An 11,129-nucleotide genomic window follows, 5' to 3' on the forward strand; every position below is an offset into this window, starting at 1 on the left:
CAGGTGTGTTCTCAGAGCATGTTTATTTCAATGATCAAAGAAGCAGTACTACATAACAGACAAGTGTGAACAGTGGCAGCAGGCTGCAATAGCGTCAATACTAGTACCAATGGGATTGGCTTAAAATACAAGTACATTAGTTTGACAGCACAATCATAACCAAAAACACAATCACAGCCCAACAAACAGGCCTATCAAAACAGCAGAGCTCACGTATACTAGGTGAATATGAGGTGTCCATTAGCACCTCATCAAAAGCACAGATCCATCCTTTTTCAATAACTCTTCCAATTGCATTGTAATGAACTGCAGATTGCAGATTCATAACCCAAATGTAACTCAAATATCAAAACAGCGTAGCCCTTGTGAATTTTAAAATGCTTTATTTCAATACATGGCACACTGATTTAGTACAAACAAACAAATAAATCATATTACAAACGCTGGAAATCTTGCACATGGGAATATGGCTGAAAATGTTTCAGTGCAATTATTTCAGTACAAACCAAAATATTCAGTTGTCTGTCCTAATGTGTGTAAGTTTGCTTGAGATAAATAACAAAAAATCAGATGAGGATAGTCTTTGACTGGAGTTCTGTGTTCACCTTTTGTATATGAAGGAGGACATACTATTTTATTTATTTATTTTTTTTAGCTAACATGTCATGTTTTGTTGTCATCTCTGGATCAACATCCCCCTGTGAACAATCTTTCACTCTTCATCCTACTGTTGCCTGGATTCAGTGTTTAACATGAAGAAATAGAAAGATGCATTGCGATGTGAGACTTGTGGAGTAATGCACAAACAGTCAAGACGTAGTGATCATAATAACAGAACAGAAAATATGAAGGAAATTTCTATTTTTTTCTCCATGCCAGTACTATTGAGGTCACATGTTTTGCTGAATATAGAATGTGGGGGGAAAAAAAACAACCTTTATCTTATGGTTTCTAGGGTTTCTTTATTATTATGCTCATGGGTGCTTTCATCCTAATAAAATTTAAACTCAGCATGGGGCTTCAGATCACTCTGCCAGCCCTGGTGTTAGTCTAACCTTGGATTGGAATTGTTTTGCAATCACCCTCAATCTACAGCACTCTAAGGCACTTACACACAGTCCTATCTAAGACAAAATACAAAGGCACATGGGCTGGCCTTGACAAGAAAGGGCAAAAAAACAACAAAAAAAATAAATGTTATTTGAAGAACACTTACATTTTCAGAGACGGCGGTGCGGATTGAGATCTTTGAGAAAACATGAAAATGCAACGACGGTTTTCATTATGGTGGGTGGATCATGCTGGAGGGAGCAACGAGAGCAATCAACAAGAGACAGCGATCAACCTTGACAAGAAAACATGAATCAAAGTTCAAAATGATTTTTTCTTCTGCCTAGCAGCACCTAGATCAATGCTGTTTACCTCTTAATACCAGTGCGGCAAATGAATCTGGGTGTTTATTCTAAGTTTGAAAAGTGCTCGCAGCAGTTAGCTGCAAAACTGGTGCTGTAGTTTTCTGCTTTTACTGTAGTGTGCTGTTTTGACGTTCTCCTCGTCTCTGTAATGTTTTTGGCCAGTGGGATCTCCAAGCTGTTTGTGTTGGATGGAGGGTCTCCAACTAAACAGATTGCTACTGCTTATGTTACTTATCTCCCCATCCAGTGTATATTCCTCACTGCTCAGACCCAAGTCCACTTTCTACACTCTAGAAGTAAGACAGCACTGGTACACTGCAAGAGATCTCTATCTTATTTATCTTATCTTATCTTATCTTAAGTGCATCTTAATAACTCACATAATCTCATATTCAGTATTAAAATCTGACCGTGGGATGTGATAAATTCCCTTGTTTTCAGTTTAGCTTCACTTGTTTAAAAATGTTTTTGCGGAACAAGTAGAAATATTGAAACAAGGCGTGATATGGCAGACGAGCTTATAAGAATGAATTAAATGACACTTGGTTAAGAAAATTCTGAAAAAAAATTTATTAGCGCTGGAACAACTGGGACTATCTAACTACACTGTTATATTTCCACTTCTTTTAAGAAAAAATGTGATCTTAATACTGAATATGATAGCCTACTGAATGACTTGTTTTTGTAGTGCAGTAAAGGTGGTGGTGTTTTTGTGTGTGTGTGTGTGTGTGTGTGTGTGTCTGTCTGTCTGTCTGTCTGTCTGTCTGTCTGTCTACACCACTCATTTTATTCAGCAGATTGTATCTTGAGGTTTCAAACAGAATGGTACACAGTAACATCACAGTGATGCATTACATATTGTAGATACCAGTAACAGAGTGTACTCCATGTTTTTTTAATAGTATGTGTCATGCATTCACATTTCTAAATGGGTCATTGCTAAAATATGGAATATTTGGATTAGGATGCAATTTTTACCTAATCTTATATACATTATATCCGATATCTCTTTGAACCTCTGAATCAGAATCATTCCAGTTAAACCAAGACCAACCAGTTTCTTCACTGCTGTTTAATTGTAACTTAAAGGCACATTCGGTGCAGTGCTTTTTGCTACATTTCTGCAAGTTCCTATTATCGTAATATCTCTGATCCTTCCCATATCTCCAGAATCTGACCTCATTCGTGATGCTATTTCCATATGAATATCTGAAAGCAGCTTGTTGCTTATTCTAATAGTATCTCACGCTCAGTGATTCTGTTTCTCCCCTGTCAGTGTGCTGTGACTCTGTTATGTCTCAGGTCCAGTGCTATCGCTTCTAGGTCTCTTAGACAAACAGAATAATCTCACAACATGCCAATGCAGTCAAACAATCATAATGTGGTTGGCATTCCAGGTCTATGTCCCGCCCCCTGTCTATTTTATTTGGTATATTTTGACTGATTTGAGCTGATTTGAGCCCTTTAAATCCCCAGATATAACATAGATGCACGTTTGTTTGTTTGTTTTTCTTTGTCTTCTATTTTCCTTTCTTTTTGGGCAGATCTGAGGGGTATTCCATGTGGCAGAATTAGCAAGTTAGCCAGATAACTTCAAAAAAGTGTCAGTGAATATCTTTGGAAATTTTGTCTATTATTAGCAACCCTCATCAGGAACGACTACATCATTATCCTAAACTGAACATTCAAACTTTGTTTTACAGATTCAAATCACTGTCACCAGGATATAGCATGCCCTTTTCCACAAATATCTAACTTCCTAATCCTCCTGAAAATGTGTTGAGGTTCATATATATTTTGTATATTTGTATATGGTTGAGTACAGAGGACCCAATGGAGTATTTGTATGGAAAAAATGTGTTGCTTTTTAGTAATATCAAAAGGTTATTTGAATGTGTAATGTTGACATTTTGATAGTTGTGGGAGTCTTGAGTGAGCGAGTTGTTGCATGTGATCATGGACATACCTCCAGCACAGCTGTGCACTATTTTGTAATTATGGGCTGCATATAAGCGCTGTGTCACATGGTGATTGATACGTCTTGAGAAAAGTTCTTGTGCCTCAAACATCGACTTCTTTTAATAAATCAATGATAACTGTGGGTGGGAACTGACTTTTTTTTTTGGAACTGGCATTGCAGAGCTGCCATTACAGCCCAGACACGATGCATATTTTAAGCTGCTTTCAGACCTGTGGGCAAAACCAAAAAGCTTCTCAAACCCATAGTTAGAGTTACCCTCATAAATTCAACTAGCTGGTCCCCTACACCAAAATTAGTGTTATACAATAATATTTTAAAGCAAGTGAAATGTCAGGCATAAAAGTGCAGAATCTTACACTTAATTGTCTTATTTGATCTCTTAAACCCATCATTTGTACTAAAACACAATGCAGAATGAATCTAAACTGAAGTTGCTTGTCGATTAAGCAGACCTTCGTTTTGAGTTTCCCCATCATTTTTATAAATATGCCATACAAATGTAAAGATGTTGTTTAAATCATGGCAGTGCCAAAGCCAAAATGCATCACATTCTTTTGAGGACAGGTGGTGATTATGCAGCATACCCCTGATGGCACTCTCTTCTTTCCACCCTCCTCCATCAAGAGAGATGTCTTCCTCTAATGGCATTAATGAAGCATTGGTACAGTGTGATACATCCACCCATTTACACACTGTTAAACACAAAACACTGAATGCAACACCTTCCCCCTCATCTGATAAGGGTGCTCTCGGAGGCAGAGTTTCAAGCCATTAAAGCAGTACCTTTAGATACGAAAAAGGCTGAAGAGGTGTATCCCTGTATTGGTGACTTACAATGAGAATCGAGTTCCAAGAATAGATTTGCTCTAAGAGAAAGCAATGTTTATCTGCTTTGTTTCACCTTGAAGCAAAGTGCTACCAATTTACAATCTTTAAAAAGGGAGCTTGCTTGTGGGGCACAAATGGCCTCAGAAAGTGTACAAACAGCACCGAAATGCAAGACAAATAATATTTCACAAATTTTAGTTGGGTTTAAATTGAAAAAATATCAGCCTAATCTTACCTGGACAGACACAAAAACACACAAAAACCTCCACAAACAAACACATATATAATGCACTCATACACGCAGTGAGTGAGTCTGTATTTTCTTGGCCAGTCGTCTCCCTTGCCAGCACATGCGGCAATCCACGGACCAAAATAAGACAGTTCTGATTGTTTGACATTTACAGACAGTTGAGCATCTGAACACGCCTATGTGCAGCGACATCACAGCACAACATGACTTGTGGCCGACTGAATCCCAGTCCTCTGTTGAAGACTGATAAGATGGCACGCGGTCCAAAGTCTGGTGCAGAGGATTACCATAATCAAAGTCTGAGTGGAGAGAGAGAGGGAGTGAATGTGATTTATGTGTGTATGTGCATGCATGATTTTCTGTGTTAGCATGTCTGCTGGTGTGTGTGCGTGCACCACATTTGATGTATGACAGGCAGAGCTATCTTGTGTTCGCCACAGTCTAAGACAGAGGGAGTGAACTGTATGTAGAAACTGTGAAAGTTACAAATGGAAACTTAAGATAACTAGCCATTTGACACAGTCTACTGCAGCATGTCAGCTGTTTTCCCTTCAAATCAGAACAGAATATCCCACTGACTGAGAAAATGGTGCATGTACTCTTCATTATTTCAAATTTTAATTAAGAGCCAATGCATGAATGTTGGTATTGTCACTGTTATGCTACTTATGCTGCTGAGGGAGAGCAGTTAAAGACACAGATCTACCAGAACACCATAAAACCCAGATGACACTCAAACTGATGTAATTTTAAATATCTGGGTTATAGCGTGATAAGAAATGGGAGCAAAAATATGAGGAGGCATCTTCAAAAAAGCAAAAGAATGCCCCTGTGTCTCCTCTTCGTCTGCTTGCAACGTCATTTCTAACAGATAACCATAAAAATATAGATTTTTTTTCATCGCACATTTAAAGAATAGCCAGATGATAGCCAACATGTTTAGATAGTTTTATTTCATCACCTTATTTATGAGAATAAGGATCATACTACATGCTAGGAGAAATTCGCTATAATTAAATCCAAATGGCTGAGGTTGTTTTTCCACTGGATTTCTGCCACACATGCAGATTTTCAAAGGAAATACCAGGCATTCTGAAAGAGGTCAAAGGCTAGCGGACTGAGTGCAGCTGAGGGGGCGGGCGTGTGTGATGCGGCCAGTCAGCAGAGGAAATAACATGACCCTATTAGTGATTTATATGGCTGGAAATTGTGATAACCCAAGACTGTTAATTAGGTGTTGAATCATCATGTATAACAAATTGTTTGGATACAAATGTTATATTCTAACAATTGCATACTTATTAGCCTGATGTTTTTCTATATTCGAAAATGTGGAAATAATCTAAATTGATGTTGTGGTTAAAGTGTATTGTAAAATACAATAGGACAGTTAACTCTAACACTAGCAGGGCACAAAATGTGGAGCTTGGTTACATAAATTTGCAATTAAGCTGTTTTGAGGCACTAGGAGATGTTTTTCTCATGGAAAAAAATCTAAACATGTAATATTGATGATCAGAGATTATTTTTAGATACTTAATAAATAACTGAACGGGGTCTTTAAAATGCTGTATGTTCCATACACCAAGTTGGAAAATAAAGAGATAACACCATTTCCTTTGATTGAATTTTTGTTTGTTTGTTTGTTTGTTTGTTTGTTTTCTTTCTTTCTTTCTTTCTTTCTTTCTTATCATTTTACATAGTTGACAGAGTTGATGTAAGGGTAGGTTGGGCAGTGTAATAGCTCATCCTAAAAAACAGTGCAGTACAGTTAACTCTAACACTAGCAGTGGCTCAGCAATTTGAACTGAATTCATTATATTACCACGACGAGTCACTTCTCAACAGCCAAATGAGTTTGGTGTTTCACAAGTTTCAATAGACATCTCACAAAGGCCTGTAGAATTGTTAATGTATGCAGTGAAAGAACAAAAAATACCTTTTTAATAGCTAGTTCCACACCACATTCAGTGCATGTTGAATTTATAAGATTTCCATCATTCCCTGTGATAAAGTATTCTTTTTTCAATGATTGACAAACATTACACTTTAAGTTTGAGGCTGAAATCAACTTACTTCCTGTCTTATTCGAGTTCTCTGAAACAGCTGTGGCTCACAGAGGCGTGTATCACCAGAGTGGCTGTTCAGTATGCAAATTAACATATTGATTTTCATTGGATTTCATCTGGGCTATTGCAGAGATTGAGGCAGAGGCAATGAATATGAATGATTTCAAATTTCTGAATTGGAGATTTTGCGAAATGCTGTCAACTTGGAGCATTCTCTATATAAGCCCCAGTGAGTTTTCTTATTCTATAACGTGAATTGCCAGGTGAGGCCAAATATACTTTATTCTTTCACTAAAGCAGGTAGTATTTTTGGCATATGTATGCGATCTTATTAATTTTTTCTTGGACATACAGTGATCAAATTCAGTGGTAGTGCAGCGAAAAATGCAAACAGTAAAAGTGACTGGAAGAAAACACTCTTGACTGTCTCATCCTAACCCTGCAGGGAAATTCAGGAGCAGCACCATTCAAACACACACAGAATGCATTTTGATACAATCGATCACAGCATGATGTGGAAACTGCACGAAGGGTAGGAAGGCAGGAGAGTAACATCAAAACAGTTTTTAAAGATCACAGGCGGTGACCTCCTAAATATCAGCACAATGCACATAAATTGGGGCTACAGGAGGCCTTAGATGATGAGTGAAGGAAAGGTCACATCCTGGCTCTTCTGTGTCTCAATGGCAGTATAGAGATAGATATTTCAGAGTAGTGGCCACAATAATCTTACTGTTAGTTCTTATAAGAGCACCTTTTACCTCACATCAACAAGAATTCCAAGCTCTTCGGAGGCCACATCCAGTAAACTACCTACACGGGCTTATAGATATATTGCGCTCATGTAGTGAGAGCAATGTATGTTGCAATTTCTCAGCATGCAAATTGTATAGCCATTGTCATGCTATTGTATCCAAGAAACAAATCTGGAACAACAACACTCTATAGCATTAATGTAACAAATAATCCCTTACATGATGTGTCAAGAGTATAATAATCAGTGGAAATTTTAAATGTTGTCCTATACATTCTAATGCTCCAGAAAAAAAAAAAAAAAAAAAAAAAAAACTCTCACAAGCCCACACTGTATGCCACCAAAACATCTCTCCCTGGTGGATCGTGTAGCCTGAGGCTGATATGCATGACTGCAGATCTATCCTTCACTCATAAGGAGGAGCAGGTGGTTTGGATGAGGTTGAATCTTTTGGCTGGATCCAATAATGAGGATGTGCTTCTGACAGCTGAGCAGGCTCATGGTGAGCAGGGAGAGAAATGGCATCACTCCCTGCGAGAATACTGACTCCATATTAGGCCTATTGCTTGAACGTAACCTGTGTTCTTTTTGCAAATAGAAATAGTAGTAACAGATTATTTTGATGGAGGTGAACAAATGCAAAAGGAAATGCAACAAATTTGTCTTGTACTGGCTCACTGTTTTGGATGGACCACAGAAAAAATATAGCGATAACTGGTGGGGACGTTGCTAAGTAGCACTGGCTAATGCATATTTAAAAAACAGAGAACATGGTGAAGATGAAAATCATTTTTAATATAATCATATGTTTCAAAAAGCCATATAATGTGAGGTTTCTGCTTCAACCAACAATTTGATGAGCTCAAATTTGAAAAGTAACTTCATAAACTAAGTTAAGACAGAGCATACTGTATTGTACTAGAGCATTCTCTCTTTATGAGACCATCCAAAGTTAATTGACAGTTATTTTTCGGCCGTTCATTTGCACACTATCTTTGTTGATACAGTTATGTCCTCTTTTATCTTTTGTTTGTGTTTGCAAATAATGAGCACTACTATCTTTGAAACATTTGTAATGCTGATGACGTTGATCTACAATTTTCAAACAAGATTGAAGGAACAAGCTGTTACTGGAAATCAATAATACAAGAAAGCAAGTAAGAAAGGAAGTATCTATGTGAAGGGCAAAGCTTGTAATTTATGCATATTTAGAGCACATAATTGGTCCACAAAAGCAAAAATAGTTTCATATTAGCATACTAAATTATAATACAAATTCATAACATCAGTGCAACAAAAATGCAGTGGTAATTCCCAAGGACTTGTCAAAACAACAATAACATCAGAGTTCAGCCAAAATTTGTTGGATTTATTCACTAGTTCACATTAAGTCCTCTAAGTGTCTCAACATCACCACAACATCAGAATTTTTTGTCCAAATCTGCCATATTATACAAACCCTTCAAATGTCTCTAGATTTCATCTTTAGGCTTAAATGACCATTTAAGGGTGTGATTTTTGGGTAAACTTACATTACTGTCCCTGTGTGTAAATAGGTCTGTGTGTGTACTGTATGTTTTATGTGCACTATATGCTGGTTATCTCTTTATGTAGGTCTATATGGAAACACATCTTTAAAAAAAACTCAAAAAGAGTTCACTTCATGAACTAGAAAAAAGGTGCAGCATGTACACTTGATTAGGCTGTCTGAGGCTTATACAGTATATAAAAGCATATAGCAGAATGATTGCATGTCCTGATGAATTTCATCAAGGACAGAAAACTTGACAGTTTAACTTGTTTAAAGCTCTTTTCTTATACTGCCCTGTTTCCTGCCCTGACTATTTGTGCGTGTGCAGCAGTTTTCCTCTCGTAATCTAGATCTTTACAAATTTGTCAGTGACTACGTTGATAAAGCTAGTGAGAGTGAATTAGCAATGAAAATAGCTGATGATTGTTTATAATACACTATATTACCAAAAGTATTCGCTCACCTGCCTTTACTCATACTATGAACTGAAGTGCCATCCCATTCCTAACCCATAGAGTTCAATATGATGTCGGTCCACCTTTTGCAGCTATTACAGCTTCAACTCTTCTGGGAAGACTGTCCACAAGGTTGAGGAGAGTGTTTATAGGAATTTTTGACCATTCTTCCAAAAGCGCATTGGTGAGGTCACACACTGATGTTGGTCGAGAAGGCCTGGCTCTCAGTCTCCGCTCTAATTCATCCCAAAGGTGTTCTATCGGGTTCAGGTCAGGACTCTGTGCAGGCCAGTCAAGTTCATCCACACCAGACTCTGTCATCCATGTCTTTATGGACCTTGCTTTGTGCACTGGTGCACAGTCATGTTGGAAGAGGAAGGGGCCCGCTCCAAACTGTTCCCACAAGGTTGGGAGCATGGAATTGTCCAAAATGTTTTGGTATCCTGAAGCATTCAAAGTTCCTTTCACTGGAACTAAGGGGCCAAGCCCAGCTCCTGAAAAACAACCCCACACCATAATTCCTCCTCCACCAAATTTCACAGTCGGCACAATGTAGTCTGAAATGTACCGTTCTCCTGGCAACCTCCAAACCCAGACTCGTCCATCAGATTGCCAGATGGAAAAGCGTGATTCATCACTCCAGAGAACGCGTCTCCACTGCTCTAGAGGCCAGTGGCGGCGTGCTTTACACCATTGCATCCGACGCTTTGCATTGCACTTGGTGATGTGTGGCTTGGCTGCAGCTGCTCGGCCATGGAAACCCATTCCATGAAGCTCTCTGCGTACTGTACTTGGGCTAATCTGAAGGTCACATGAAGTTTGTAGCTCTGTAGCAATTGACTGTGCAGAAAGTCGGCGACCTCTTTGCACTATGCGCTTCAGCATCCGCTGACCCCTCTCCGTCACTTTACGTGGCCTACCACTTCGTGGCTGAGTTGCTGTTGTTCCCAAACGCTTCCATTTTGTTATAATAGAGCTGACAGTTGACTGTGGAATATTTAGGAGCGAGGAAATTTCACGACTGGATTTGTTGCACAGGTGGCATCCTATGACAGTTCCACGCTGGAATTCACTGAGCTCCTGAGAGCGGCCCATTCTTTCACAAATGTCTTGTTTCACAGTCTGCATGCCTGAGTGCTTGATTTTATACACCTGTGGCCAGGCCAAGTGATTAGGACACCTGATTCTGATCATTTGAATGGGTGAGCGAATACTTTTGGTAATATAGTGTATGTTTATGTACCTTAGGAAGAATTTTTGCCATTATTATTACATTCCAAGGGATGTGTGCCAGATGCCCACAGCACCAATTCAGTTTCCACTTATGGTCTGTGCTCAGTGCAACTCTCACTGTGCATTGGTTTTCCATAATTACTAATGTGATTACTATAATAATGGATGCTAGAAGAAGAGTTTGTTGCCAGTGAACTTGCAAGGAAGTAGAATGCAGAACTTAAAATTGGGCTTGGATAATTTGGGCAATTCTGAGCAGATCAAACTAAGAGATATGATTTGAAACCTCCAATCAGAGGGAAAACTTAATATATGCAATGGTAGTTCAGCCTCAGCTGAAAATGCCTAGCACTCAGTCTTCTGAAAACATTGGCACTGCATTGAGCCCATTAGGTAATCTCAGGCAGCACAACTGCAAGAGTAGCTTTGATTGCTTTTTCCACCTTTCTATTATGACATTTATTATAAATAATACTGAGGTGGATGTTAGTGGATAGTGTGTCACCGGGTCTGCCACAGTGGTGATTCTGCATCCTGGACTAATGTGTTTTCCCATAGCTTGTTTGTATGCTCTGAGCTCATGCCTCTTAACCTTTCCTCTCTTCCAGGCTCC

Source organism: Myripristis murdjan, chromosome 1, assembly GCF_902150065.1.
Source record: "Myripristis murdjan chromosome 1, fMyrMur1.1, whole genome shotgun sequence".
Classification (NCBI taxonomy): Eukaryota; Metazoa; Chordata; class Actinopteri; order Holocentriformes; family Holocentridae; genus Myripristis; species Myripristis murdjan.